This window comes from Tyto alba, unplaced genomic scaffold (assembly GCF_018691265.1).
Source record: "Tyto alba isolate M040663 unplaced genomic scaffold, T.alba_DEE_v4.0 Super-Scaffold_2, whole genome shotgun sequence".
NCBI classification, from domain to species: domain Eukaryota; kingdom Metazoa; phylum Chordata; class Aves; order Strigiformes; family Tytonidae; genus Tyto; species Tyto alba.
The window spans coordinates 17,671,375-17,685,745 of record NW_024881282.1 but is presented as its reverse complement, the minus strand read 5'-3'; positions in this window follow the sequence as shown (position 1 = coordinate 17,685,745).

Below are 14,371 nucleotides of genomic sequence, written 5' to 3'. Positions count from 1 at the left end.
AATAGAGAACAAACATTAAAGGCAGCAAGAGTAAGAAGCTCTTGTGTTTTGCTTTTGCAGATAAGAAAGTGTAAGAGACCTGTTCTCATGTGAGGTCCATTTAGACCATTATCTTTTCTGAGACTGTAGGTGATCATATATTAGCACTGGAAAATATGGTGGAGGACACTGGATCCACCTTCAGAGACTTAATACTGTACGCTGAGATCTTACTTGATGCTGTAAGTGAAAGGCAACTCCTGTTCTAGTGGTCTTTGTAAAGTTCACCTGAGAGGTGTGATTTGAGCAAGTGCAGGTGAAATAATTTTGGATCGAGGGAGGATGCTTCTTTTTTGGAGAAGACTGTACTGTGAAGGGCTGTATGTCAGTGTGTGCGCACCTGCAAATATCAAGTTAGCTTAGTCGGTGAGAAGCTTGGGAGCCATGCGTTGGAGCTGCCATAGGTCTAAGCTGGATACTGGAGAGATCAGAGTGGTCTGACAGTTGACTCTTGGAGGGACCAAGAGGTCCAAGCCAATTACTGGAGAGACTATGAGGTCAGGGGTCAACTGGGACCCATCTGCATGTATACGTCTCCGAGCGTGAGTCAAGGGGAGACATGAGGATCCAGGGACAGTTACTGGGGAGATCCATAGTGCATATATGTAGATGTTGGTCTGTGTGGGGACATGCAAAGCAAATTGGAAGGCCAAGAGTCCAAGGTCAGTTACTGGACAGGCTGAGTATCTAAGGCCAACCACCGGAGGGATCCGTATTGTATATATGTACACATTTCACACTAATAAACCTTTACCTACCAAAAAGAGGGCAGGATTAGACTGTTTGTGCCATCTGTTTGAGTGGCCATCTATGTATATATGCATGTATATGTGTATATATGCATGTATATGTGTATATATATGCATGTATATGTGCATATATACACATGTATATGTGTATATATATGCATGTATATATGCATGTATATGTGTATATATACAGCGTACAGAACCTGTGGGACTATTGGGAATACATGCAATACTGACTGCACCTGGCAATACAGGGCTGGGCCAGCCTCACCTCTGTTGTGCTACCAGGTTTGGCAATCCTCAAGCCAATGATTTTCTCTCACAATATAGAAAGAAGCTCCAGCATTTGCAGACAAGTGACTCCACACAAAGTACACCATTCTCACGCTAGAAGTGGATGCACCCGAGCCTCTATTCAAATGAGTATTTGTCTGTATTGCATGTGCAATAGCCATTTAATCCACCAACAAAAGGTCACTATGAATGCCATGCAGCAGAATAGTGCTGAACCTTCAGCTCACAAGATTTATTTATAGTGTGGAAGTGCAGGGTCAGAATTTGTAATTTTAGCTAATTTGAGAAATTAAAGAAAGATGTCTGGAGTATGTCCAACATCCTCACAGTTCTTAAAACATACCTATTCCATAAAACAAGGTGTAACATCTGTGTATCTGTAACGTTTCCATGTATGCTCTCTGGGTGTGTGTATTATTGATTTGGCAGAATTCACATTCTAACATTTAGAGTATGACGATGAATGTTAAAGATTTTCCTGGATAACCAAACAATAAAACTATTTTTCCTTTCTCAAAACATATGATATGATCTGGCATGTTGAATAAGTGTGACATATACTGAGGAAATTGCTCTTTACTCTTTAAAAATCAAACATTACCAAATAAATAGTTATTATTTACCATTTACTCAGAATATCAGTGAGAGTTTAACAGAACAGCATTTGCCTTTTTTTTTTTTTTTTCCCCCTCACAGTGATTGTTGTAGAAACTTCTGAATAGAATAGACTACTTCAGTTGGAAGGGACCTACAATGATAATCTAGTCCAACTGCCTGTCCAACTCAGGGCTGACCAAAAGTTAGAGCATGTTATTAAGTACATTGTTCAAATGCCTCTCAAATATTGACAGGCTTGGTGCATTGACCATCTCTCTAGGAAGCCTGTTCCAGTGTTTGACCACCCTGCTGGTAAAGAAATGCTTCCTCATGTGCAGCCTAAACCTCCCCTGGTGTAGCTTTGCAGCATTACCACAAGTCTTGTCCCTGGATTCCAGGGAAAAGAGGTCAGCACCTCCCTCTCCACTTCCTGGCAGCCACTCCTGACAGGACATGCCTTCCAACCCTTTCACCAGATTTCTTGCCCTCTTCTGGACACATTCAAGAATCTTCACGTTTCTTAAATTGTGGGACCCAGAACTGCACATAGTATTCAAGGTGAGGCTGCATCTATGCTGAATACAGGGGATAATCACTTTTAAACTTGTTAAATTTCATCCCATTTATCATTGCCCGATGCTCCAATCTAACTAGATCTCTCTGCAAGGCTTCCTGTCCCTCAAGAGCATCAACAGCACCTCCCAGTTTGGTATCATCATCAGACTTGCTAATGGTGCATTCTACTTCCTGCATCCAGATTATTGATAAATATACTGAAGAGAACTGGCCCTAGAACTGAGCCCTGAGGAACACTGCTGCTGACGGGTCACCAGCCAGATGTAGCCCCATTCACTGCAACCCTCTGAGCTATGCTCTTCAGCCTATTCTTCACCCAGCGCACTGTAAACTCGCTCATCCCACATTTGGATGACTTGTCCAGAAGGATGCTGTGAGGGACAGTATCAAAAGCCTTACTAAAATCCAGAAAAACTACATCCACTGCCTTCCCTTCATCCACTAGGTAGGTGACCTTATCACAGAAGGATATCAAATTAGTTACCATCCCTTTGTGAACCCATGTTGACTGTGCCTGATGATGGCATTATTCTTTAAATGTCTTTCAACACTACCCAGTATAATCTTCTCCATAATTTTTCCAGGAACTGAGGTTAGACTAACAGGTCTGTAGTTCCCTGGGTCTTCCCTCACACCCTTTTTGTAGATTGTAATAACACTGGCCAGCTTCCAGTCATCAGGGACCTCCCCAGTCTCCTGAGACCTGTGGTAGATGACCATGAAGGCTCCTGCCATAATATCCACTAGCTCATTCAGAACTCTGGGATGAATCCCATTAGGCCCCATGGACTTGTGAAGAGTCAGCTGATACAGCTGGTCCCTCACAATTTGTGTCCACAAATGGAAAGTCACTGTTACCACATGCATGATCTTTCAACTCAGGGGACCAGGCAGCCCAAGGTCTATCAGCATTATTAAAGACTGAGACAAAAAAATGCATTGAATGCCTCTACTTTCTCTCCCTATTAGTCAGATGACTGTCTTCAATAATTATCAGTCCAATGTTGTTTTTAGACTTCCTCTTGCTGTTAACACACTTTAAAAAGCCCTTCTTGTTATCTGAAGCAACGCTGGCCAGTTTCAACTCTAGTTGAGCTTTGGACTTTCATGTCTTCTCCCCACATAAACAAACAACTCTGGGCTGTTATCTTCTTTAGTAGCACTTAAGTTGCCATGCATATCATCTTTCTTGCTTGTAAGGAAAGGTGGTTTCTTTGAAATTGTTAAGGACCTTTGCAGTTTCATGGTTTGGTCAGTGCTTATTTCACTGCTGCCTCAAAGTTGGTTTATGGCCAGAGGAAAAAAAAAAAATCAAAACACAAGCAGTTAAAATACCCAATTAACAATGTTTTTCCCTTCTACCTCTGAACCTGAGTGGTCGTTCTCTATACAGACTATAGCCCAATAGAGCTGCTAGTGTAGCCAAAGCAGAGGAAAGTGGCACTGCCAGAAATTCAATTTTATAAAAGTACAAGATCCCAAATTTGCTGTGAGTTGAGAAGATGAAGAACACTTTGTTTTCAGCACTTCTCATTAGAAAGCCCTTGAACCTAATCGCTTCCACCTTTGTGACTAAGACCATCGATTACTATGGTCATCTGTGCTTGCAATACAGTATCAGCTCCACAATATCATACGCTCATATCTAATTTTAGACACACCGCTGAAGACTGTTTTGACTATTTGGTAATAATAGCAACAAATCATTAGTGTGGAATGTATTAACAAATATTAATTGGATTAAGTTTAAAACTAACCTATCAATTTTCTAAGCATTCCAAGTGAACCATGGCACATGCAAATATGCATATAAATATACATACACACACATTCAGCTGCAAGCAATGATGGCTTTGTACTTTCAGTATTAGAATTTCAGTCACCACAGGCCGTATTGCCCCCAAAGCAGCCTACCAACCCTGGCACACATATGCGCATGTGTAATGATAAATTGCTGAAGAAAGCATTCTGCATTGTAACTTAGAGGCGCAGTGGTACAGCAAGCAACTTCGTACGGAACAAGCTCACATGCAGCTCCTGCCCAAGCCCGGCTTTGCTCCTAATGCTACCTTCATCTCCTCCCTGTGCAGCACAGGCCGCTCTCAGTCTGCTGGAAGACACACTACACAGCTCCAGAGCAGGGCCAGGGAACAGGCCTGGCGCCTGCACCCCCCTGCACAAACCTAGAGGCTGTGAAGGACAAGGTGAGCCACGCAGGGACACCTCCACGCCGCAGCAGGCTGCCCACTGAACCACACCATCCTCAGACACCGCCACGGAGGACAAAGGGCCGCGGAGAACCCAGCTCAGGCAGGGCCGGAGGGGCAGGGGGCACCGCCCGCCCTCACGCCTCAGCCCCAACCCGGCCGCCACGACTCGAGCGGCCGCAGCGGCGCGCGTGCGCTCCCGCTCCGCCCACGGCCGGTGAAGCGGCGGGTGGAGGCGCCATTTTGGCGCGAGGGGGCGCCCGCTGCCACTCTGAGGGGAGCTCGCGCCTGCCGGCGGCGGGAGCGGAGGAGCTGGGTGGGATGTCCTGAAAACACGTTATGAAGTTCAAGTAGAACTTCCTAAAAGCAAACGTTTTAACACAGAATTATAGAAAAAGTCCGTATTTTACCTGCCAAAATCTATACCTTGCCTTAAAAATATACTGTGTTTAGCCCACTGTGTCTTACAGAACACAGTAGATTCATGAGGGTGCATCAGTAGTAATTATCTTGGTAAGAAGTTGTGCTGGTGTGTTGTGCTAGTGGTGTGCTATGCCAGAGATATGTCCGCATGTTTGTGATCAATGGCATTTTAAGGTGGACAAAACCCTTTGACAAAAGTATTTTTTTTTGCTGAAGCCAACGGGAAAACTCAGTGCTGAGGAGATTTTTGGTGGTTTTCTGGATCAGATCCACAGACAGGTTTATAGATGGATCATTTTCATAAAAAAAAACATTTCCCAGAAATAAACTCCAATTGTTGTGGTTAAGATGCGTTTCCTGCACTGTCTTCTCTGAAGTCTGAAATGATGGCATCACATCCATTGCCTTAACAGAAACACCATCATGAATGTGATTTAGTCTATGTGAAACTATCAAACAGTTTGGAAGACAATTACCTGGCTGCTCTTAAGAGGGTTATTTTATAAACACAGGCCCCCTTTCTGGGAAGTGCTAAGAATGCGCAGCTCTCTTGGCATTACAGGTCAATCACCAGCTCTCTTCGAGCCAGACCTGAAGGTAAAAACTAGCTCACCTTGGTCCATACCTACTAAACCTCATTAGTCTTATCAAATTTCAAACATTGGTAGAGACAATTTTTGTTATACCTTTTTTTTTTTTTTTTGCCTACATCCAGTAGTTACAGCTAGCCAAAGCCAGATGGCAAACTACCTGGTCCTTTGATTTAGGTCACTTTTATATTCAAGCCTTTGTGATGATCCTGAAGTGCTGAGTTCAGATCTATATGTACAGTCTTGGCAATCACTCTGAATTTTTTCCAGTCTAACTCAAATAAAAATCTGGCTTATGATTTCCAAATAGAATGCCTTGTTCTTTCTTTTGGTGAAGTTCTGACTTGTAAGGAAATGGGAAAAGGTCTGACAGTTCCAGGTGGGTCAAAATACAAGTAAGTACATATTTGACTACAAAGTTAGAAAGTTTATTTTCTTAAGTATGCATTGTCTAAGATACTGTACTGTTTACAACTCTGGGAAGCACAAGAATCTTTTCATAATGCAAAAGTAATCAGAGGTATTTGAAAAAGTTTTAGCTCACTGTTAATGCAATGTAGATAACAGGAGAGCATACCTTAGCATGCTGAGAGAATTGAAAAAACGTTGATTTGTACATACTGGTTATAGAATCAGAAGGTGTCTTGGAAGTGATTAGTGTAATCTGAGGTGTTGTGATGTGACTGCTGAAATTATGGCTGATATCACTGTCTGGTTTGGTAGGCTGGGTAATGGTAGCAAGGGATTTAGTGGTATAAGTGGGCTGAGTGGTAGTGGTGGACTAAGGGATATTGGTGGATTAAGTGGTTGTTTGGAAAGAGAGGGACGTGATAAATTTGTATGCCAAAGAGACATCACACAGGAAAAAACTGTAAACAGAAGAAACAGGGCACATAACAAAGATTACAGTTTTCATAAAATATTGACTTTGTAACAAAATCATGCAAGTGATACCTGTAAATCAGTTTAGACGTTCTTCTTCTATCACAGACATATAGTAAGTAGTTTTCTTCCATGGGGTATTACATTTATCATACCCAAACAACAAAGCAATAATCATAGTACTCTGTTACGTGGTTATTCCATCTTGGATACCAACTCTTCACCTGCGTATTTCCTGTGGAAAGACCTAACTTGTAGTCTCTAGGACTGAAGTCCAAGTAAGGAAAAGTTGTAAGAAAAAAACCAAATAAAATTCTGGTCAATTTTAAGTTGCAAAACTTTGAATAAGACTAGCAAATTTCATAGACTTATTGCTACCTTACACTGTTACACTGTTATAAATGAGATAAAATTCTGAAACATAGAGAACTCTAATATGAAACAGCTTTCAGATAAGAATGTATTTTATTTTTGTAAACCTTGCCCCAACAAAACTCAAAAAATAGTTCCTCTATCATTAATTTATTTTTCAATATAACATTGATTTTACTAGGGTTACATATATATTAAGACTGTCAGATAAAGAGAATTCTGTGATCAATCTCAGTCCCAATGGAATCATAATAGGAATATGAAAAGGAATAGGAGTGGCTAAAACTATCTGGGTACGTTTCTTAGGAAATATGTTTAGGAAAGCACTTCAACACATGAAGTTAAGTGGGCACTTGACATTTTCCTAACCTGGCAACTAAGCTCTGCAAGAGTCTGGAAGACTAATATTTTCTGACACTCATATTGACACACATACACAAAAAAAAGTGAATTAACATTGCTTATTTTGTGTTAATTTACAACAACAACTAAACAATTTCCCTTTGAATGTATATTAAACTGTAGGTTCAAAATGCCTTCCAATGTCTTCCCACATGGTGAAAGTTCAACTAAAGTAATGCTATGTTAAAGGTGCAGCTTACATCATTTACTCATTAGTGGAATGTCTTGCCAAGATTAAAACAGAGAGTGGAATGCTGTTCCACAGGTCTGGTTGACACCTAACCTCTTTAACATCTATTCTACTTTTACAAAACATTTCCCTTTCTCTCCTCACTTAAAGGAAATGTTTAGGAACTGTTCAGAATAAAAACACCAAGACCTAAACTCCAACATAGATAAAAGAACAGACATATTAAAAAAAAAAATCTTTAAATACTTAATACTGAAACAGAATGTTCTTGAGAAAAGGTAATTAATTTTCTAAGAAGGAATTGATATGAAACATGAACATGTTTAACTAAAATTTCTTCAAGCAGGAAATTTTAATAAAGTGGATTTTGTATATGTAGGAATTTTAAGAAAAAGAATTTACAGCTGTTTACCTCTGCATTATTTATATAACCTAATAGTATCTGTTTTCTACAGTATCTTTTCATATGTTGGATAGTTTTATTTTACACCATTCAAATGTCTGGTATTACTCATGTTTCGTTGATATTGACAAAAGCTAAAATGAAGAAAAAATAATTTGATCTTAGTTCCACATTGAAGTTGATATTCAATTTCTGCTTTTTTTTGTGAAGTACCAAATATGCTTCTGCAGAATGCTTTTCCTCCAAATATGGTTTAAAATGTCAGAAGGCATGTTTTGGTTTTAAGAATAATGTCTTTCCTAAGAATAAGTAACACTTCTTTCAATATAGATATGAGCTGTAAAAAGAGTGAAGAAAAAATTGATAAGTAAGACAGTGTAAGACTTCAGAAAGGAACTGGCAGAAACCATGCTTCTGAGACATTAAATGTTAAAACTACTGAAATCACTCAGTACAATCACCTGAATAAGCATTACTGTGTTCAGGTTTGGGGTCTCCAGTACAAGAAAGAAAATGGCATATAGGAGGGTGTCCAGCAGAGGCCACCAATGTGGCCAGGGGTCTGCAGCATATGACGTCCAAGGAGGAGCGGAGGGAACCTGGAGAAGGATTTTCTTGCAGTCTTCACCTTCCTGATGGGAGGATGTAGAGAAGACAGAGTCTGACTTTTCTTGGAGGCACACAGCTAACAATCCAATTTGCAACAAGGGAATTTCAGATGAGATATAAGGACCTTTTTTTTTTTTTTTTTTTTTTACCATGAGGAGGGTACTTAAACACTGGAATAGAGTTGTGGAATCTTCAGCCTTGAAGATACTCAAGCGTAACAGGACTTGGCCCTGAGCAACCTGCTCTAGCTGACCCTGCTTTAAGCAGGGGGGCTGGGCTAGATGGCCTCCAGAGATCCCTTCCAACCAAAATTATTCCGCAATTCTATGATTATTTTTTGATAAACCCTAAGAAACAATCTGAGAGGAACATTCATTAGGGTGGAACAGTTGGAGAATCACATCCATGTGCTGATTATACCAATTAGGACATTCAGGTGCAAAATAAATAAAATTCAGAGCATATTTTAGTATTTGTAGTACTGGGAGTGTTAATACAGGAGGCTGCAGAGACTCACTGTGATTACTGGAAATTTAATGATTTAGCTGGGTTCTTATGAACAATATAAACCCCACAAATACTAGATAGAGCATTTCAGAGTAGGCAGAGTCTTTAAAGGGAACCTGTCATGCCTTAAATACATGCCATATAGAGATACTGTATTTGATACTTGAAAACAAGAATATGTCAAAGAAGGTCAGGAATGAAAGAACTAGCTTTTCTTTGCTTCTTCTCCCAGATATTACCATTTATCTGTGCATCACAGACTGTACAGCTGCATGATATTCTAGCTCACATGCAGCCTTTCGCCAATGAGGTAAAAGATGCTGGTGCAAGCTTTTCCGGGAAACCACTTTGTCTGTTCCCTGTCTTAATAATATTACATTGAGGCAGCCCAAGTCTGCAACACTGCTAATCGAATTGGATGAACTGCTCGTGTGTCAGGCTACACTGTCTTCAAATTATACTAGTTGATCTAATGAACTATTTCTTCTGCCTACAAACTACTTTTTGTTAGTGGTGGACCACCACAATGTTGCCTTAGATGTTCTTTCCTACAGCTGTTTTGTCAAGGTGCGAAGGAAAAGTGACAGTGCCAGTAGGGTGTAAAAACAACCTCTGTAAGACCATGCCAACTCTTCTGCTATGCTGGGAGTAGAGACAGGGGTCTCATCTGCCTGTAAAATACTATCCTGCCCTTACACCTGTTTTTGGCAGGGCCTGATTAGTCTCAGCCCTAGTCTGGAGATAAGTGGTAAGATTTAAAGATAAACCACACAATGCAAAGTCTGGCATTCACACCCATGCTGGTCAGATCAATTGTGGATTCTGGCCTTTGCCACGGCATGGTGAGTTCAGTCTTGATTATTAATGGTGAGCTCAGTCTCGATTATTAATGGTGAGCTCAGTCTCGATCATTACGACAGTATCCCATCACAGACAAGCAAGTAACCTGGAATGAACACTCTGGAAACAATGCACTCTTAGTTAATAAAGATCTCAGAATGGCAAATTTTGCAATTAAATATACACTTATTGTTTTTTTCCTGTAATATTAAGGCTGAGTACATTGTTACAGGGTATTTTGATTAAAAAATGGGATCAATGTAGTAAACAGACTACTTCATTAATGATTTTCTTTTAAAGACTGAAATTCCTAATCTGGTTATATTAAAAATAGGGTGGGAGCACAGCTAAAATGTGCTTCCACAAGAAGAACCCAATCCTGACAAAAATGGATCTAAATCAGAGCTGATCTTGTCACCCCAACTCCTTACCCAGTATGTCTCTGCCTTTGCACTGCAACTGGAGGTCTTCTGCTTCACAAGAATCTGATTCAGAGGGCTGAGCCAATAAACCACTGATCTTATTCTAGGAAAAAAAAACCCAAACAAAACCATACCCCAAAATCCGAAGGTGTTTTCCAGTGGCTCAACCTGCCGTGGGATTAGATGAATACCACCGGTGAAGGGGCAGGACCGTGCAGCCAGAGGTGGAAAGCTCAGCGTAGTGGTTCATCCTAGAAAAGGAGAGGCAGCCAGTCTGCTGGAGGGTACGGCACGCGAGACCCCGCAGCAGAGCGGGGCAGGGAGCCCACGATGAAGGCATGAACTGAATGGGGGACACAACACACCGGATTATGGGGTCCCAGGCCTATAGTGCAGGCCGGGGTAACCGTTCTGTGTGCTTCGGCCAGCCTGGCAGAAATGCAGCCGAGTGCACCCATGTGATCCACACCAAATTCATATGGCCAGGAGTTTCTCCCTGGAAAACAAAATGCAGAGTCTTCCCAAACTTTGGGAATATTCTTTGGGCTATAATTCCTAAATCTGGAAAGCTTTCAGTATGGTTGTACCCCAGTTTGTATAGACAAAACTCTAGGCAATTTGTTGGGTCTTTACAAATATTATTTTCATAATGATCATCGTGATCAACTCAAAAAAACCCCCAAAACTATTCTATTTAGTCCAAAGAGAAGAAGATGCCTGTTGAAGAGGGTTTATTGTAGGCTGAGGCTGCGTAGTCAGAGGTGTTAAATGCTATTCCATGAAACCACTGGGAGAATATGATTCTCTTAAGAGAAAGAAATCTGTCAGAGGGTTGAAGAACAGTTTCCTTCAATTCAGGGACAAGAGTTTGGAAAAAAAAAATCATGCTATCAACATGTACTAAATAGATTTAAATTTTGATGGTCCTTGGGCTTTATTATGTCTGCCTTTCTGAGACACAACTCCTGGTCTGAAGCTGTAATCTCCAGTTTTCCCATTAGTTCTTTCAATATCATTTATGTTGATGGCAAGGACAGGAGACTAAAGATTTGAGGGAGCTGTGTTTGGACTGGGTGCAAAGCCAGTGTCCTTTGAGATTTTATGAGTTATTACAGAAATTAGCACCCACATCAGTTTAGGCCTCAGGGGCACTATGTTTGCAACAAAACCCCAATTGTTTTTGCCTGGGTGCATTTCCAAGCAGGCGGTCACATCTTAAATGAATGGTGAGGATGGTGTGCAAGACCAGAATTACCGATGCATAGAGATTTGTCTGACCTCATCTTGATTGCCCCCCAAATGCCACCCTCTGTTTTACCATTTCCATTGGCTTAGGTGATGTTCAATGACAATCAAATACCTAAATTCCATTCTTGATCTTTTCTCATAAATAAAACTCTCCACATACTGAAAGTCACACCCTTCCTCATTCAGTTTCTTTTGCTTAGTTAATACCTTTTTTGATGTTGCAATGTGGAAATACATTCTACTTCATATTTCCTTCTCAGTAGAGGCAGCAGACCCAACCCTGCACCACAGGGTATGTCGGTGAAGCCAGGAGGTGTGTTTTTGCACTGAGTAGCTTACTGTGATGTTTCTCAGATTAACTTTTTTATGGCTAATTTTAGAGAATGTTAGAATATTTTAATTTTGAAATTGTGATTTCCTGCATCTTCAAATCCTTTTTTTCTATAGATACAGGACAGAAAGGAGTCTTTTGGCTATGAGGGCTAATGCCCTACTGCCAGGTAGTTATTTTCTTGTTTCTTCCGTGGAAAATCTGTTCCAGGCCCTGATGATCCTAATAGACACAGCTGTATTGCAAATATAAGTAAGAAATTTTAATTTTCAGCCTAAACCTAACAATATTTCATGTATACATGTTTGTTCTTGTGCTAAAATTGTCCTTAAAAGAAATTTCTTTCTTTTTCTAGGGTTTGCTTTCAGTGCATTTTTGACAGCAATCCTGTCCTGTCTCAGTGTCCTTTGCTAGACTAACAAGCCAAGCTCCTGTGATCTCCTGTAGATCCCTTTGCATCTTTCTGCATATTTTTCTTGCATATGAATAACCAGCACATACACCGTGTTTCAGAAGAAGTCTCCGCAGGACTTTCTGCAGCCTAACACATCTCTGTCTTGATTCTAGCTGATGCGGCCTAGGATTACATTTGTCCTCTGTGCAGCTATTAGGCCTTTTCAGCTCATGGCCATCCTGGGAACAGCAAGTGTTTCTTTGCCTTAGTTCCTAATCATTTCCAAATGATGATCTTATGATACAGATCTTTGTTACTGGTTTCCTGATAGATTACACTGTGTTCTGTAGTGATAAATTTAATCTCGGTACTATCACTCAAGTTCCCAAGTTCTTCCAAATAGTTTTCGAACATTTTAAACCAGCTTCTAACTAGGAAAAATATGAAGAAAATAATGAAGCAGCAGAGAAAAACTACTTTACATATTGTTTTATTGTTCCAGTTGTTTATCCTAATTTCACTCATTAGTTAGACCTTTGTTTCCTTAATTTTTCTAAGAGAAAAGTGGCTATGTTAGAGAGGCGGTGTAAGATGATGAAACAAATGGAATTGTGAAAATGTGCAATTGTTGAATTAAAAAATAAGTAACATAAAATAAAAAAACTTAAAAAAATAAAAACCAGGAGCTTTTATTAAAGAAATTCTATTTGCAAAATCCTTATGTTGATATTTTCCCAGAAGAAGTTTAATCAAGGAAAAATCAGTCTATTATTCTAAGAGTGTATTGCATTAAACAAAACAAATTTATTTAGAGACAGTAATTCTTGTATGTAGCATGGATAAAGAAATAGAAAAAAGAACCCACTGTGGAGGAAATCATAATCTGACCATGAAGGACCTCTAGTGGCATAAATACTTCCACAAATAAAAAACCCCCTAAAATTATGCTTGCTCATCATTTTACACGGAAGCACTTTAGCAGTTTCAGATTTTAAGTTCAATCCGTGTGATATTTTTTGCCTTTCCTTTTGTCAATAAGGTAAAATGAAGAAAATATAATTTTGTTATAGTAATATACAGTAAAGTGGCGAGGCATACAATGGCATTGCACTTTAAGTTCCCTGAAACTTAAAGCAGATGCTGTCAACTTAAACATGATGTTCTGTGTTTTTACTTGTTATCATTGTTATCTACTGTTATAACCTACTCGAACTTATGATTTTCTTAGCAGGAGGAACAGCCTGACAGGACACACTGAAATAAAACTGCTTAACAAAAACGAGTTGAAAGCAGATAAAGATGTGAGAGCTATGTCTGTGTCTGATTTGTTATGGCTATGCTGATTCTTTTATCTGTTCTCAGCTCAAAAGTAATTTTTTTTGGAAAAGCTATGCTATTACTTTTCAGTTATCCTTCAACCATTTGAGAAGATAACCAACTATAAGAAATATTTAGATTCTTAGTTCCTTTCAATCACACTTCAAATAGTTTAGATACATATTTTGAATAGAAAGAATGAATTTTTAAAGAATTCTACAAATGTATTGCTAATAGTTCTTTATCAATGATTTTTCTAATTCAAGAAAGAGGTATATGCCTACTAGTCTAGAGGCCCATTAAGCACCCAAATACAGCCTGCACACAGATAAACTCCAGCCACTCCCGATTTCACAAATCCTGGAAAAGACACAGTAAACCATGTTACAGTGCAACTAGTTACTTTTGTAGAGCACCAGGAACAGAGTTTCTGTATCTGAAAGAGGATGCACAGCCTCATATGCACACACTCCCAACTTGCTGCCCGTGAGACAGCACAGGGGAGCAGTAACACCAGTTCTGGGCTGAACAGGAGCATCCCCGGAGCCAGGCAGCCTGGCGGGCACACGCTCTGGGCATCTGCGTTGCTTTGCTGCGGCACAAGGCAAACTCAGGGGCTGACAAAAATCCAAACACACAGCCATGGTCACACCTGAGTGAAACATGAATCGTAGTAAAAGCAGGAGCCTGGAGCAGGAGTAGCTGAACACAAAGTCATGTTTAGACGTCTCAGATATCTCTGCATTCATGGCCATGTTGTCCACAAGCCATAAAAATTTCCTGAGGTGGCAAAGGTTATCATACTCTGAACTGAATTTAGCCCCCAAAGTCTAACAAAGGGCACTTTTAAAAAATGTTGTTGGTGGTTTTTTTTAACCCTTCCATTATTATTTTTTTTTTTAAATAAATTAAATTAAAAAGAGGTCCCTGCCTGTTTAAACTCTTATTGTTTCCTATTTTCGCAGTACACAGATACCCC